Genomic DNA, 13,528 nt, shown 5'->3' with positions numbered 1-13,528 from the left:
TTGATTTTGAATGATTAACCAATTGATTTAATTCATTATTCTGTGCACAAAAATATTAAAGTAACTGTTAAAAATAGTTCATGAAACATTTATACCTTAATAAAGTGTAATATATCTCATAAATTATTAATATTTTGACAAATCTATCTTAATATTTTTGCATGCAGATTAGGAAGATCATTTCAAATTAAACAACTTTTTTCTAAATATATTTTATATTTAATGTGATTACCCTAATCCCAAAAATAATTAAGGGACTGATAGATTAAACTAGAACTCTGATGTGTATGCACATACACATACACACACAAACACGCGCGCGCGTGAACATATTACAGTTGTATTATGTAACCATTGATAAATTAATTGTCAAAATAAAAATAAAATTCATACAATAATAATTCATTATTATTATTAATTTATTAATATACATATATATGTGTGTGTATATATGTATAATATATATATATATACAATAATAAATAATGAATTATTATATAAATTCTATTTTATTGTAATTTATTTGAAATCGTACGATATGGTAATTAATAAATGATAAGTAAATGTTCGAGTAAAAGAGAAATGTCGTATTAACGTGTTCTCACTCATTAGCTGAAAATGGACAATCCACTCAAAAATACACATAGCGGAAAAACGAGTATTGAAAACGGACAATCTCCTCAAAAATACTCATTGCGTACTAGTGTATACTTACTATCGTTCCTTCATGATACACTGGGAGTACTTGCGAGTGCAAGAAACGAGCAAGAACGGACTAAAAACGGGCTAAAAGCGGGCTAAAAACGGTCCATATGAGGTCTAAAAACGGTGAAAAATTTTTATAAGGGTATATATATAATTTTGTTGAACTGTCAAAATAATTATGTAGAAAACTCAAACATGATGAGCAATACTCCAAAAAATTGTTGACACTCTAGCAATCAGTTTGATTAGCCTATAATTCTTTTGACAATCCAACAAAATTATTATTTTCAGATCTGTATTGAACTATTATAAATTTTTAAATACTTTAGCAAAACTGTTCTTTTCGTGTAGTTCTTAAACAAGCTAACTTTAATATATTTGTTGATAATGTTTTGATTTTTGATGGATCGGATAATCGCTTTTCTGAGGATCGTTTAAGATTTAAACGAGCATCTCTGCACTTTCCGCATGGTATTCAATTTTCATACCGGTACTATATCAAAGCCTACGTCTTAAAGCGGTCGAATTCCTGATGAACAAGAGGGATAAGAACAATGTCGGTTGGGGCGAGACCTTTTGGATTGGCTCATGGCGCTTCATTCAACGAAATCGACCGGGTCATAATTGAAATGCGAACAAAGCTCGCTCATGACAATACGCGACCTTTAATTAGTGCCGCGAAGAACACGCCGACGACGACGAGCTGAGGGTCGGTTCGTTGCCGAACTTATCCGTTTCCGTAAGTTCAGGAAAGCTTAGAGCAAACAAGCGTGATTTGACAAATTACACGCGATCGCGTCGAGGAGACGAAGCCGTTCATTTCGGTGGCTAAAGAATGGACGTACGCGTCGACATCGAGATTGATAAATTCGCGGCGAACGATGGCAAGGGTAGAAGTCGGATTGATAGTCGTGCGCAGAGAGGGGCAACGAGTTTCGTGTCGGCTGGCTGTAAATGTTTCCAGTTCCTTCAGCGAAGGAGCTGGAAAGTCCGGATTATACTCCAGACTGGATGAAAATCCAAGTAGGAAGACGCTCTGCCTCTTCCGCCGGTAGTTCTTTGTTCGTCTTCATCTTCCTCGGAATTGGCGTCTGAAACAACTTTTCAACTTCCTCGGAAAGGAGCCGAGAGACGGCGATCGCGGTCGACCTAGGTCACGAAGAAATTCCGTGCCGGATATAGTGGAGGAGCGATAGTGTGAGAGAGATTGTTATATTCGAAATTCGATCCATAAAATTCTCATTCTGGATGTTCGAGCAGCTCATCGAGCGTGTGAAAATTATAAGAGTATAGATACGCGGCGGATTTTACAAGAACGTGCGATACTGCAGTTCTTTTTACTGTAGATCTCTGTTCTCTCTATCCAATCTTATTCGACACATTCTAATATTTTTAGAATTTTATTTTATCCGCACTCTCTATTATCTCTATTATCTCTTAGGAAAGTGCGCTTCCGCGTTTTGTTCTTTCATCGGTTGATTATCCGTTTATGTGCACCTAGAGAGAAATAGTATCGTGAAGGAGAACTTTTACTACTATCGTCGTGTCTATTTAAGACAATGGGTGTTTCGTACGTTTTCATTGTACTAAACTGTGTGAGTCATCATCTTCAGATGCATAGTTTAACTGTCCTAATATATATTTTCTCACGTCGTTCATTTAACCTGAGGACCAAGTGCTAGGTCTTTATTATCTTTTCAACAGACTTAATTGATATTATCTTGCGAATTTTATTTCAATTGTGTAATGATTACCGTTTAAAAGATTTGCTCTTTTTTAGTATTTCTTTGTTCTATATATAGAATTAGTATTATTAAAAAAAATATTTTATCACTATTGCCATTCTTTAAGGTTATAGCCACTTTTTAACGATACATTTTTACGCTTGTAGTACGTGAGTTAACGTTAATACAGACATATAATTAAACTTTACACCGCTAATTATCGTAGTGCAATTTTATTAGATACTGCGCTAATGCAATTCTGTTACATTTTTCTTCGAAGCATTGTACCGTGTTTCGCACTAATATTCCTTTATTTTATCTGCTCAGTTATACTTTTGCTGACTCTTTCTCACCTTGGTCTTTTACTTCATATATAAATATTTCTTTATATATTTATAATTTAAGAGAATTAATGCAATCGACAACAACTTGTATTTATCACTGTTTTTATATTTCCGCTACGATCCGGCATTACACGAATATATAACTTATGAACTGAACTGGAATATATATGTATACTATGTAATAATATTGACACGAGTTTTCTTAATCGCGATAAAATATCTCGCGATAAAATAACTTTAGCCGTACAATGTCGTGCTTTCACAGTCTTTACATATCATTTCTATCTTTAATAAATGTGAGTTATTTTAACTTCTATATTGTCGACCAGGAAATCTGTTGCATCTACAATTTATTCCTTTTCCATTGATTTCTTACGCTGAGACTTTTTCTGAGTTATATTTTTATTGTAATCTCTTAATTATTATTTTACTATTTCATCATTTTTTCTATTCAGAATTTTGCAAAATAAGAATTCGTACAGCGTGCAGTTTAATCTTTTTGACAGAAGATATTTTTTCTAAACAAAAAGTTTTCATTTTGTTGTTTCCTTATTTATAACATTTAAAAGTTATTTTTATTATATACTATAATAATTATATAAAGAAAGAAGATAAATTAGTTTTGTAAAACTATTGCCACCTCCATTTAAGCTCTGCCATAAAATATGGAGGTTTTTTATTGATCAAAAATTTTGTATTAAAATGTATTATATCCATTAAATTTAGAGTTATTAACTATCTATCTGCCACGCATATTTTAGTAGGCACGTTCTTAATGTTTTACAAAGAAGAGAACATAAGGAATGGGTCGCTTCATCTTCGAAGAATTTAATAGAACATCACGAGACCCTCTTTTAGCATTGTTGCCAAAATAGGTAATAATGCCAGTAAATTTTCTTCGTACATACAAAGAGCTGCTCTTATGAGACTATATTCAATTACTTTCGTGCAATGCGATTATACTATTTTGTCTTGTGTCTGATCTAATCCGTAGTTAACTACTTGACGTATAAACACACACACACACTCTCTCTCTCAAGGCCCGTCTACAATACACGGAGTAAGAAGTAAGAGTAAGAAATTGATCAATCACAGTCGATTATTCTTCTCTTATTCGACTGTGATTGGTCAATTTCTTACTCTTACTTCTTACTTCGTGTATTGTTCACACACACACACACACACACACACACACACACACACACACACACACACACACACACACACACACCATCACAAATAATTTATTATACTACAATATGTTATATTAAATCATATTAGATACGTATTTCATACATTATACTGTTAGTACAATATTAATGATATGATATTGTATGTGTGTAATGCGAGTTTCTTGCATGAAACACAAAAAAGCATTTGGACATCAAATGCTCAAAATATTAATGTTTTCTCGCTACCTCCTGAAGAAATTACGAAATGTCAGAGCGCTTTTTGCTTGATGTCTAATAAAACCATATTATGCTGTAAACAGATGGCCTAATTTTCATACAATTTCGCAACGATAAAGTCGAAGAAGCTTTTACACCACACTGATATAGTACGTGGCGAAAGAAATTTATGCTTAGCCGTATGACCAATAAATCATGACTATATTTTCGTATCATATTTTCGTACGCAGTCAAGTTCTTAATATAACAGCGGGATATGCTTATTCCTTAAAATTTAATAATAAGAAACATTTTAAGTCACCCATTTATTCTGTTTTATGTCTCTGTATGATATATTTTATTAAATGTTCTGAATTATGATTTCAAAACTTTTCTCAAAAGATAATATAACGCGTATTTTAAGGCTACACTAACTTAACTTTTTATAAAATTCATATAATCTTGCTTCTGCATCTTACTTCTATTTCTTAATCAATTAAGAACTACACTAAACTAGAACTAGTCCTTAGTTTATAAGACCTTACGTGCATGAAGCTAGAATTACTTCATGCAGAGTGGATCGGCATGTCCCTCGCGAACTTAATGAGACACCACGGGGCTCTCCGTTTCTGCCAAACTGCTACGGGTAATAATACGGGTAAATCTACTATATGCGCCCTATACATTCGTACCCGCATGCACATATGCGTGTTTCACATAGGTATATACGAAGGTCGACACGGTCAAATGGAGGAGGGGAGTACAGGTTGGCGAATACGAGTGACATTATACGGAGGATTTCGGCTCGGACGAGTGGGGGTGAGATCGGGAGAGAAGCGATGTGTTTAGGAGAAGCTCCCAAGCGAAGTCTCTTCGTGGGTAGCACGATCCAACTTGATACAACTTTCCTAACAAGCCGGTCTTAACTTGGCGCAACCGCGAGCCGTCTGTGCATCGCGCGTGCAACTGCGGCTCGCACTGTATCTTCCTTCGCTTTTCCCCAAACGCGCGCCGCGTGTGTCCTCGGCATCTGCACCTGCACGAGAGAGCTCTTCTCTCGCGGATGTATGAAACGCGCGAGCAGGCGGAACGTGCTCCTACAAAGTGGATAACCCAATTCCGCTATGACGATACTGTTGTTTCGCACGACGGCCAGTTTCGTACAGTGCGACTTAAAGTTGCATCTTTAGCGTCATACGTGAGCATCTCACATTCTAGGAAAGAGGAAAAAAAATGAGAAAACATGATTTTTCCAACAGTAATTTCCAGATTCTACGTTATTATCGTATCTTTCGATGCACAATTTTTAGAGCATAGAGATTTTAGATATAGTTTTTTTTTTCAATTTTTATAAATCGGAAAAGTGCATTAGTGTAGATATCAAAAGAGTAATGGTAATCCAATTCCTTGAATTAAATAACATTTTATTAGTTTCAATTTTCATGTGTGTCAAACTGTAAATCATTCCGTTTCTGTTAAATTGCTTAGTTTTGAAGGAAATCATGTTTATATTAAGATATGAATTTATTGTTAGTAAATAGTACAAACTAAATTTGAGTCAAATTTCATACATTTCTTGAGCTAAAAACTTGTTTATCTCCATTGTTTTAATTAAATTAACGAAATATTGAGTAAGAGCGGCGACCTATAAAAATGATTAAAAGTGTAACTCAAATTAGGTATAATTTATTTATAAATTTAAATTGTGATTCATATTTCTTTTGACATATTTGTTTTTAAAAACTCCTAAAAAATATCTTGTAAATAAATTGACAGATAAACAAGCAATTATAATATTTTTACAACATATTGCACGTATAAGTGAAGAGCAAATGGTTTAGGATATCATACTTCTATTATGAAGTCAAATTTATTAAACATATAAATTCAACCGTTAATTCCATTTGCACGGATTACCGTACTGAACATATTGAATTAACATTAATTAATTGGGCATCTGGTTTATGATTGCGCTGGAATTATTTAATTATGTCGAATTTTGCAATTTAATATCTTGACACGCAATGTATTTGCAATTGCGTGAATATATCGCACCATAATATCAAATTGCAATCATGATAGGTTAATTATGGTGAATGTCGCAATTTAACACTTCGACGTATAATATATTTAATTTCAAGAAATTTCTCTAAAAATATTTTGTGTATAATTGGTTTTTCCCCTTAACATTATCTAAAACGCTATTAATGGGGACCAAACTAATTCTATCATGATAGTTATACTTGGATGTATTATTGGGTTGTTAAAGTTGTTAAAGAATATTCTTTTTTCCGTTAAAAACGTGTTTGGAGAGATTTTCAGTTAGTAGAATTTGAAAGTTACACACTGTCACAGTCGATTTACCATCGCGCACCACCGTAAGTACGATATACTCTCACTATCGATCCGTTTTCTCCCTTATCGATGAACCGGTAAATGGATGGTGCGGGCAACGGGCAACATTCCTCCGGAAATGGGGCATTTCGAATGCCCAAAATTGAGAGCGACCACCATTGCCCTAGTGGTGGATAACGTAAAGGGGGTTTACGGAGCAATGGTACTCCGTCTAGGAAGGAAATGAACATTCGCTCGCCTAGATTCCTCGGGAAACGAGTGATTATTGAACGCGTAACCAAACGACACATAGTCGACTAGCGGAGAAGAATAATGGTATATATCACAAATAGTGTGGACCTAAAATAGCGGCCGGTTTGTGGACGAAGTTTATCGGAAACAGCAATTAGCATACATCAAACAAAACGATTGGTGACGAGAAGCCGTGCGAATAATTTCGTGCATGGGAAATACAAATGATGCGACAGGTAAACATTGCCAATCAATATCGCTGAAATAAACACGCATGATTAGACTGCGCGTTTCGGATCATAATTGCAATTACAGGAGATAATATAATATCGAGAAATATTTTTAAGATTTCATATATTAATTCTTGTTTATTTCAACTAAATTATTGACATGTTCTGTTGTCAGATAATTTTTAATTAATTGTAAAAATGGTTGAAATGATTGAGTTTATGTTATAAAACGATACATTATTATATATTATACGTTGTGCAATCCACGATCTCATAATATGCGATTTGTGCCGCAATGACTGTGACACCAGATAATGCTAACCTTTTTAAAAAAAGGTAAAAAAAGGCGCCAAGTGTGCATGTACCTTCCATAAAAAACTGTACTTTACATAAACTAAAAAAAAACCGTTACATAAATAATATAATTCAAGTGGTAATATTTTGTTAACTTTTTATTATAAATTACCCCTCAGTAGTACGTATGCATGTATAAAAAAAAATGAAATCAAATCTTTAAATTACGCCAATTGGAAAAAGAATATGTAATTTCTTACAACATTTAATACATACTATTGTATTTTGTAAAAAAACATAGAAGGGAAAAAGGCACTCGAGAGTCGACACTTAAATGTTAAAATGATCATATCATATTGAAAATATTCATTACAAAAGTACAATAATTTAGAAAATAAAAGTGTTTAAACATGACTAGTTTCGGCTTCCAATTTGAGCCCTCTTCAGATGTTCGACAAAATTTTGCGCAATATAATGTATTTTGTAAATTGCGAAAAGAACATATATTTTATTGCAACATATAACATTTAATTAACGAGACAAAATGATACGTAGCTTTATCTTTCTATTCAAGAGTCTTTTATATTTTTGCAATGGAATACAACATTTAATCTCAAAACATTAAAAACGAAGCATCACAAAATGAAAAAATTTTATTAAAATAAAATTTTTTATGTAAAAAAACTTAGCGCGCTGCTAGACCTCAAAATATAATAAGTAAATGTTATATAAAAGAAGTAAACAATGTTTACTGTTAAATTAACATTAATTAACATTAAAATTACAATCACAATTACAATTAAGATTATAATTAATTTTAAATCTACTTTTAAATTTAACTTAAACCACATGTGTTACAAATCTGAAATCATTATTCTAGGCTTGTACGCTTTTACCATATATATAACGCACACACCATATAAATACTTATTCTATATTAAATCTAAGCTGCATATCTATCTAAATCTGGTCGTACATATAAACAATGCTGTATACATTATTAATTCTCTTTCTTAAATCTCTTCATTACTTTTCATATTTGGTATTTTTAATTATTTGCTCCTACACACACACACACACACACACACACACACACACACACACACACACACACACACACACACACACACACTCACACACACACACACACACACACACACACACACACACACACACACACACACACACACTATATATATATATTGTTATTCCACCTCATTTTCTTTCTTTTAAATCTCTTCATTATTTTTTTTATTCGATATTATTTGATGATCATCTTATTATATTTTGAAGTCTAGCAGCGCGCCAAGTTTTTTTACATAAAAATTTTATTTTAATAAAATTTTCTCATTATGTGATGCTTCGTCTTTAATTTTTTGAGATTAAATGTTGTATTCCATTGCAAATATATAAAAGACTCTTGAATAGAAAGATAAAGCTACGTATCATTTTGTCTCGTTAATTAAGTGTTATATGTTGCAATAAAATATATGTTCTTTTCGCAATTTACAAAATACAATAGTATATGTTATATGTTGCAAAAAATTATATATTCTTTTTGCAATTGGCGTAATTTAAAGATTTGATTTCATTTTTTTTTTTTAATATATGCATACGCACTACTGAGGAGTAATTTATAATACAAAAATTAAAAATATTACCACTTGAACTATATTATTTATGTAACGGGTTTTTTTTTAGTTTATGTAAAGTACAGTTTTTTATGGAAGATACATGCACACTTGACGCCTTTTTTTTACCTTTTTTTAAAAAGATAATTTTGTTAAAATATCACGCATTTTGTAGTGTTAAACATCTTATATTCTTATATGATTAATAATATATCTCTTCACACGTGTGCGTATTACTAGAACATTATTTATTATCATATTTTCTAAAAATATTGTAGAAATGTTTTTAGCAGCTCTAGGCCATTGCTTTTTTGTAACTTGCGTATCATCAGCTGCAATCCAAGATGAACCTTCTCTATACATACTTATAAAATCATCGTTTTCGATACATGAACCATAATGAAATGTATAATAGCATTCATAACTTTATACGGCTGTCCAGCTATTAGTATTTCACTTGTTTGAAGAGCACATAAATTAATTTTTTGTGGTACCTTCACTAATGTTCCATTTTGGTATGAAAATGAAATTAAATGGATAATTATCTGTTTCGTCTCAATGTTGTTTCATCTTTAATTGTGTTAACAAAAATTGAGAAAATAAAATTATTATTAGTAGTAACTTTTGTACCACATGTTATGCATCGACAAGTAGAAATAATTTGATGCTCAACCAAATTTTCTATAAAATCATATTTAGTACAAAGAGCTACAACAAAATCAAATGCATCTTGTTTAATACCAGTCGAAAAATACTCCCCTAGATATTTTCGTACTGCGTAAGTACTCAAATTAAGTACATATTCCGTTTTCATATCGATGCGCTAATATATTTAAAACATTTAGTTTATCAGAATTAAATAATTGTTTTCTAATAATAATTAAATGAAATAAACATTGTTGAAATGTAGCATTGGCATAGCATGAAATTTTATCAGTATTTTGAAAACCACGTATAACCGAAGAAATAGTATTTTGTCGAACTTTTTGATCTGACTGTTGAACGGAAGTTATTATTTTCGGTAATGTCCATGGCACATCTTTAATTTTACGATAACTCTTTTGAAATAGTAATAATAATTTGTGCTTCTCTGGTTTATGTAGTTGTTTAGCCGATTATATTCAATAATTGCTTCTTCACTAGTTATTATTGATAAAGAATCATGATTAATCAAATACGCATTAAGGTTCACTTTCGTTACTAATTTTACTTTAATTTTATATTAAAATTAAAATTCTATGAAGGCATTGTGAATAGCAGCTTAAAGGACAAAACACTTTATGTATATGTTACACGTACGACTGAAAAAATTTGAAAAGCTGAAATGACCCCTTTTTGGGAAACGATTTCCAGATCTCGGTATCGGCTGCACCAATTTTATTCGGACTGATCGCAATCGAAAGATACCGACGACATATAATAAAAGTGTTTTTAGATCTTTAATTGCGGCTGTAGTTTCTGAGTAATTTTAATCTAAAGTATATAAAAATTTAAACGGGCCGTTTGACCGCTTAACGTGTGAACGTCATTGCGTATATATTCATGCCGTTACCAAATTCGCGAGGCTATAAACGGCATGAATATATACGTAATGATGTTTACACATCAAGCGGCCTGTTTTATATTTTTATACACTTTTAATTTAAAAGTAACTTATTAAAGTATTAAAGTAACTATACAGTGAAATGTCGACACATAATACAGTGCTAATGAAACTATAGATAAATAAGTCGGTAAATGACAGCAATAAATAAAGGAGTGCCATCTACCGTCGAAAATATGAAAAGGAGATGACTTTTTGAGGCGACGTATCTTACATAAAATTGTGACATTTCGGATTTCGCATCACGATATCTCCGTTCGTGGGACACGTAGAGGTAAAATAAACGTTTATTTAAAAAAACCGAGAATTTCGGATGCTCGGATGCCCGCAACTCGCTGACTCGTGTAAAAACACACGTGTCTCTTGAAACGCGCATTCTATATGATCTATTTGCATCGAGAAGTTGGGAAAGAAACGCGCACTTGTAAATATCATTAATATTTACATGAACTTGTGCGTTGTTATCCAGCGGAATAATCGTTTGCCGCACCACAAACAGTAGGGTATCTAACCGGTGTAATGTGCGACGCGGTTGGCGCAGCACCGAATTTGTCGAGAACAATAACTAATTTTCCGTTAAGCCGTATAAATTATGAACGTACCGTTCTCGTATTCCCCTATCGACTATACCGCGATAGGACGTCGGCGATTTTCCTCGATGGCCGTAAAAGCCGACACCCTTGCGCGAGAGTGTGTTACGAGCTGCGGCAAACAAACGAACCCCTAACGAACCGGTCAGTCCCTGTCCATGTGCGAACAACATTGTGCACAATGTGCGTCACGAAACGCCCTAAAATGGTGTGCAGTAGTCGCTCGTCTAGACAAGTTGCCGTTGGGCAATACTATTTTGAAACTATACTTACTATACGTATTCGATTTCTATTGAAATTTACGGCGAACTAAGACGAGTACCAATTATAAATAACGAATAATCGTAAATAATGAATGTCAATTTTCAAAAATTGAAAAGAATTGAAAAACTGCGGGACATATTATCAAATTACACACTTGAAGTCCATATTTTTTAAAAATTATGTATTAGCCATGCTAAAACTCTTTTGGAATTAATCTCACTTTGAAAGTCTCTTAAAAATTGACATCGAGCCACTTTTTTTCAAGACTCAATTCTCACTCTTAAGGATGAAATTCCACTCCAAAGAATTTACAGAGTACACATAATTTTTGTTTTTTTGTCGACAATTGGAATCTTTAAAGGCATCCTCGATATTTTGATCATGAATTTTGGTAGATATAAATTTAAATGTAATAAATCTGTAAAAAATAAATGAAATACAATCCGATTTGTATGATGGTAAAAATTCGTTATTAAAGCTTTTTTTGATAAATATATTAGAATTTTTTCAAATTTTTATATAATCCAAAACAATAAAAAATTTACTGTTTCTCGAAGACCCTTATTGCTGATGGAAAAATTCAAATTCATGTTACCAGTGAAAAATTAAATATATTGTTTGAAAATACATTTCTTGTAAAATACATCATAAAAAGTAAGATGAATTTTTTATTAATTCTGATTTTTGGAAGATTTTGAACTCAGAATTTTTTCTCTGAGAAAAGAAAAAATCCGCGCAAGTCCATATTTTATATAATCTGTTCTATTTTTTAATTATTTTATTCCAACTTCCAAGCAATTAACGCAGACAGATCGTATTTGAACTGTCATGAAAAGAAAGCTCGATATATTTACTTCCAATTTGATTATTATACGGTCGCTTGCTAATCGCCGTTATTTCACTATTATCGATTCGCCATTTCCGCAGGTACATGTCGTTTTCGAGCGGTTAAATTGCGCTTGATAATTGTTTCGCGCGCTAAACAAGCTGAATAAATTATGACAATCGCGCTTTATTCGCTAATGGCAGTCTATTGCCTCTCTCTTTCTCATGCCTGTCGATCAAGACAGATTTTATGTGGACAATAAAGTGCGCATAGATCATTCCGGATCGCACAATTGAATGCGAAATAGCACAAACAAGCGGCGAACCGACATATTCCCGTTTCGCAATTCACCGTAATACAGCGTACATTAGCGCCACGGATTCTCCGCGCTCCGCATACGGCTATTTGATCAGAATTTCGAGATTGGAACAGTTTTGCCCTCGTTAACTGCCCGCGCACTTGCGGCCAGAGATGAATGATTACGCGGAGCGTCGCCGAGATATGCAGAGCACGTCAAACAACCGACTGTAGTTTTTCTTACTTTTTCCTCGAGCTTGCTTTTCATGTAATATCAGACAAACTTTCTTTTAATAGAGTTCTCATTTGAAACTTAATTACCAAGATATTTAACGAGAAGTTAAAGAAATGATGTTCCATCACATCCTAGCTGAGAACGATCCACTTTCAAACTTGTCGAGAGACGGAAGATTTATACGTATAATATTTTATAGCCTCCAGCATACCAAAATATTAAACAAAAATTAAAAATTAAGCATAATATATCAAGTTTTTGCCTATATTTTTAAATTATAATTTAGAAATTATTATGATTCAGATACTGAAAGCGAATGCATTTAAATCTAATTCTTAATTTCTTAATTTTGCAAACTAGAAAAAGATGAAGAGTAGGTTGAGCTGAGATTAAAGTTAATCCATACATTGATGGAAACGGCCGCATAAGAGCTCTTACGCCATCGATTAAGTCATAGGGTTAACTGCAGTTGCGGAATCTTCCTGAGATAGTCGTTATCGCGTCAACGATTGAAGTTAACATCGAACAGGGTGCGGTCTAAGTAATTGGAATCGGTTATCGATACCGTTCCGGAATTCGCGCACGTGCGCCTATTTTGCCGTCATTTCATGCCACATCGCAGTTGCACAGTTACTCTTGCACGGCACGTCCGTTCATCGGCCGAAGTGAATTACGTCGGATAAATATTTTGTAACGAACACTTGGCAGGGTGGCTGGCAATTTAATCTTAACGGGGACCGTTTCGTTTCCGACAGATTATTTTCCCACTACGCGTTAACGCCGATTGGTTCCTACGATTGTTTATCAGTCG

This window comes from Trachymyrmex cornetzi, unplaced genomic scaffold, assembly GCF_001594075.2.
Source record: "Trachymyrmex cornetzi isolate Tcor2-1 unplaced genomic scaffold, Tcor1.1 scaffold8, whole genome shotgun sequence".
NCBI lineage: Eukaryota > Metazoa > Arthropoda > Insecta > Hymenoptera > Formicidae > Trachymyrmex > Trachymyrmex cornetzi.
The sequence above is the reverse complement of the archived record's forward strand: the minus strand, read 5'-3'. Positions refer to the sequence as shown.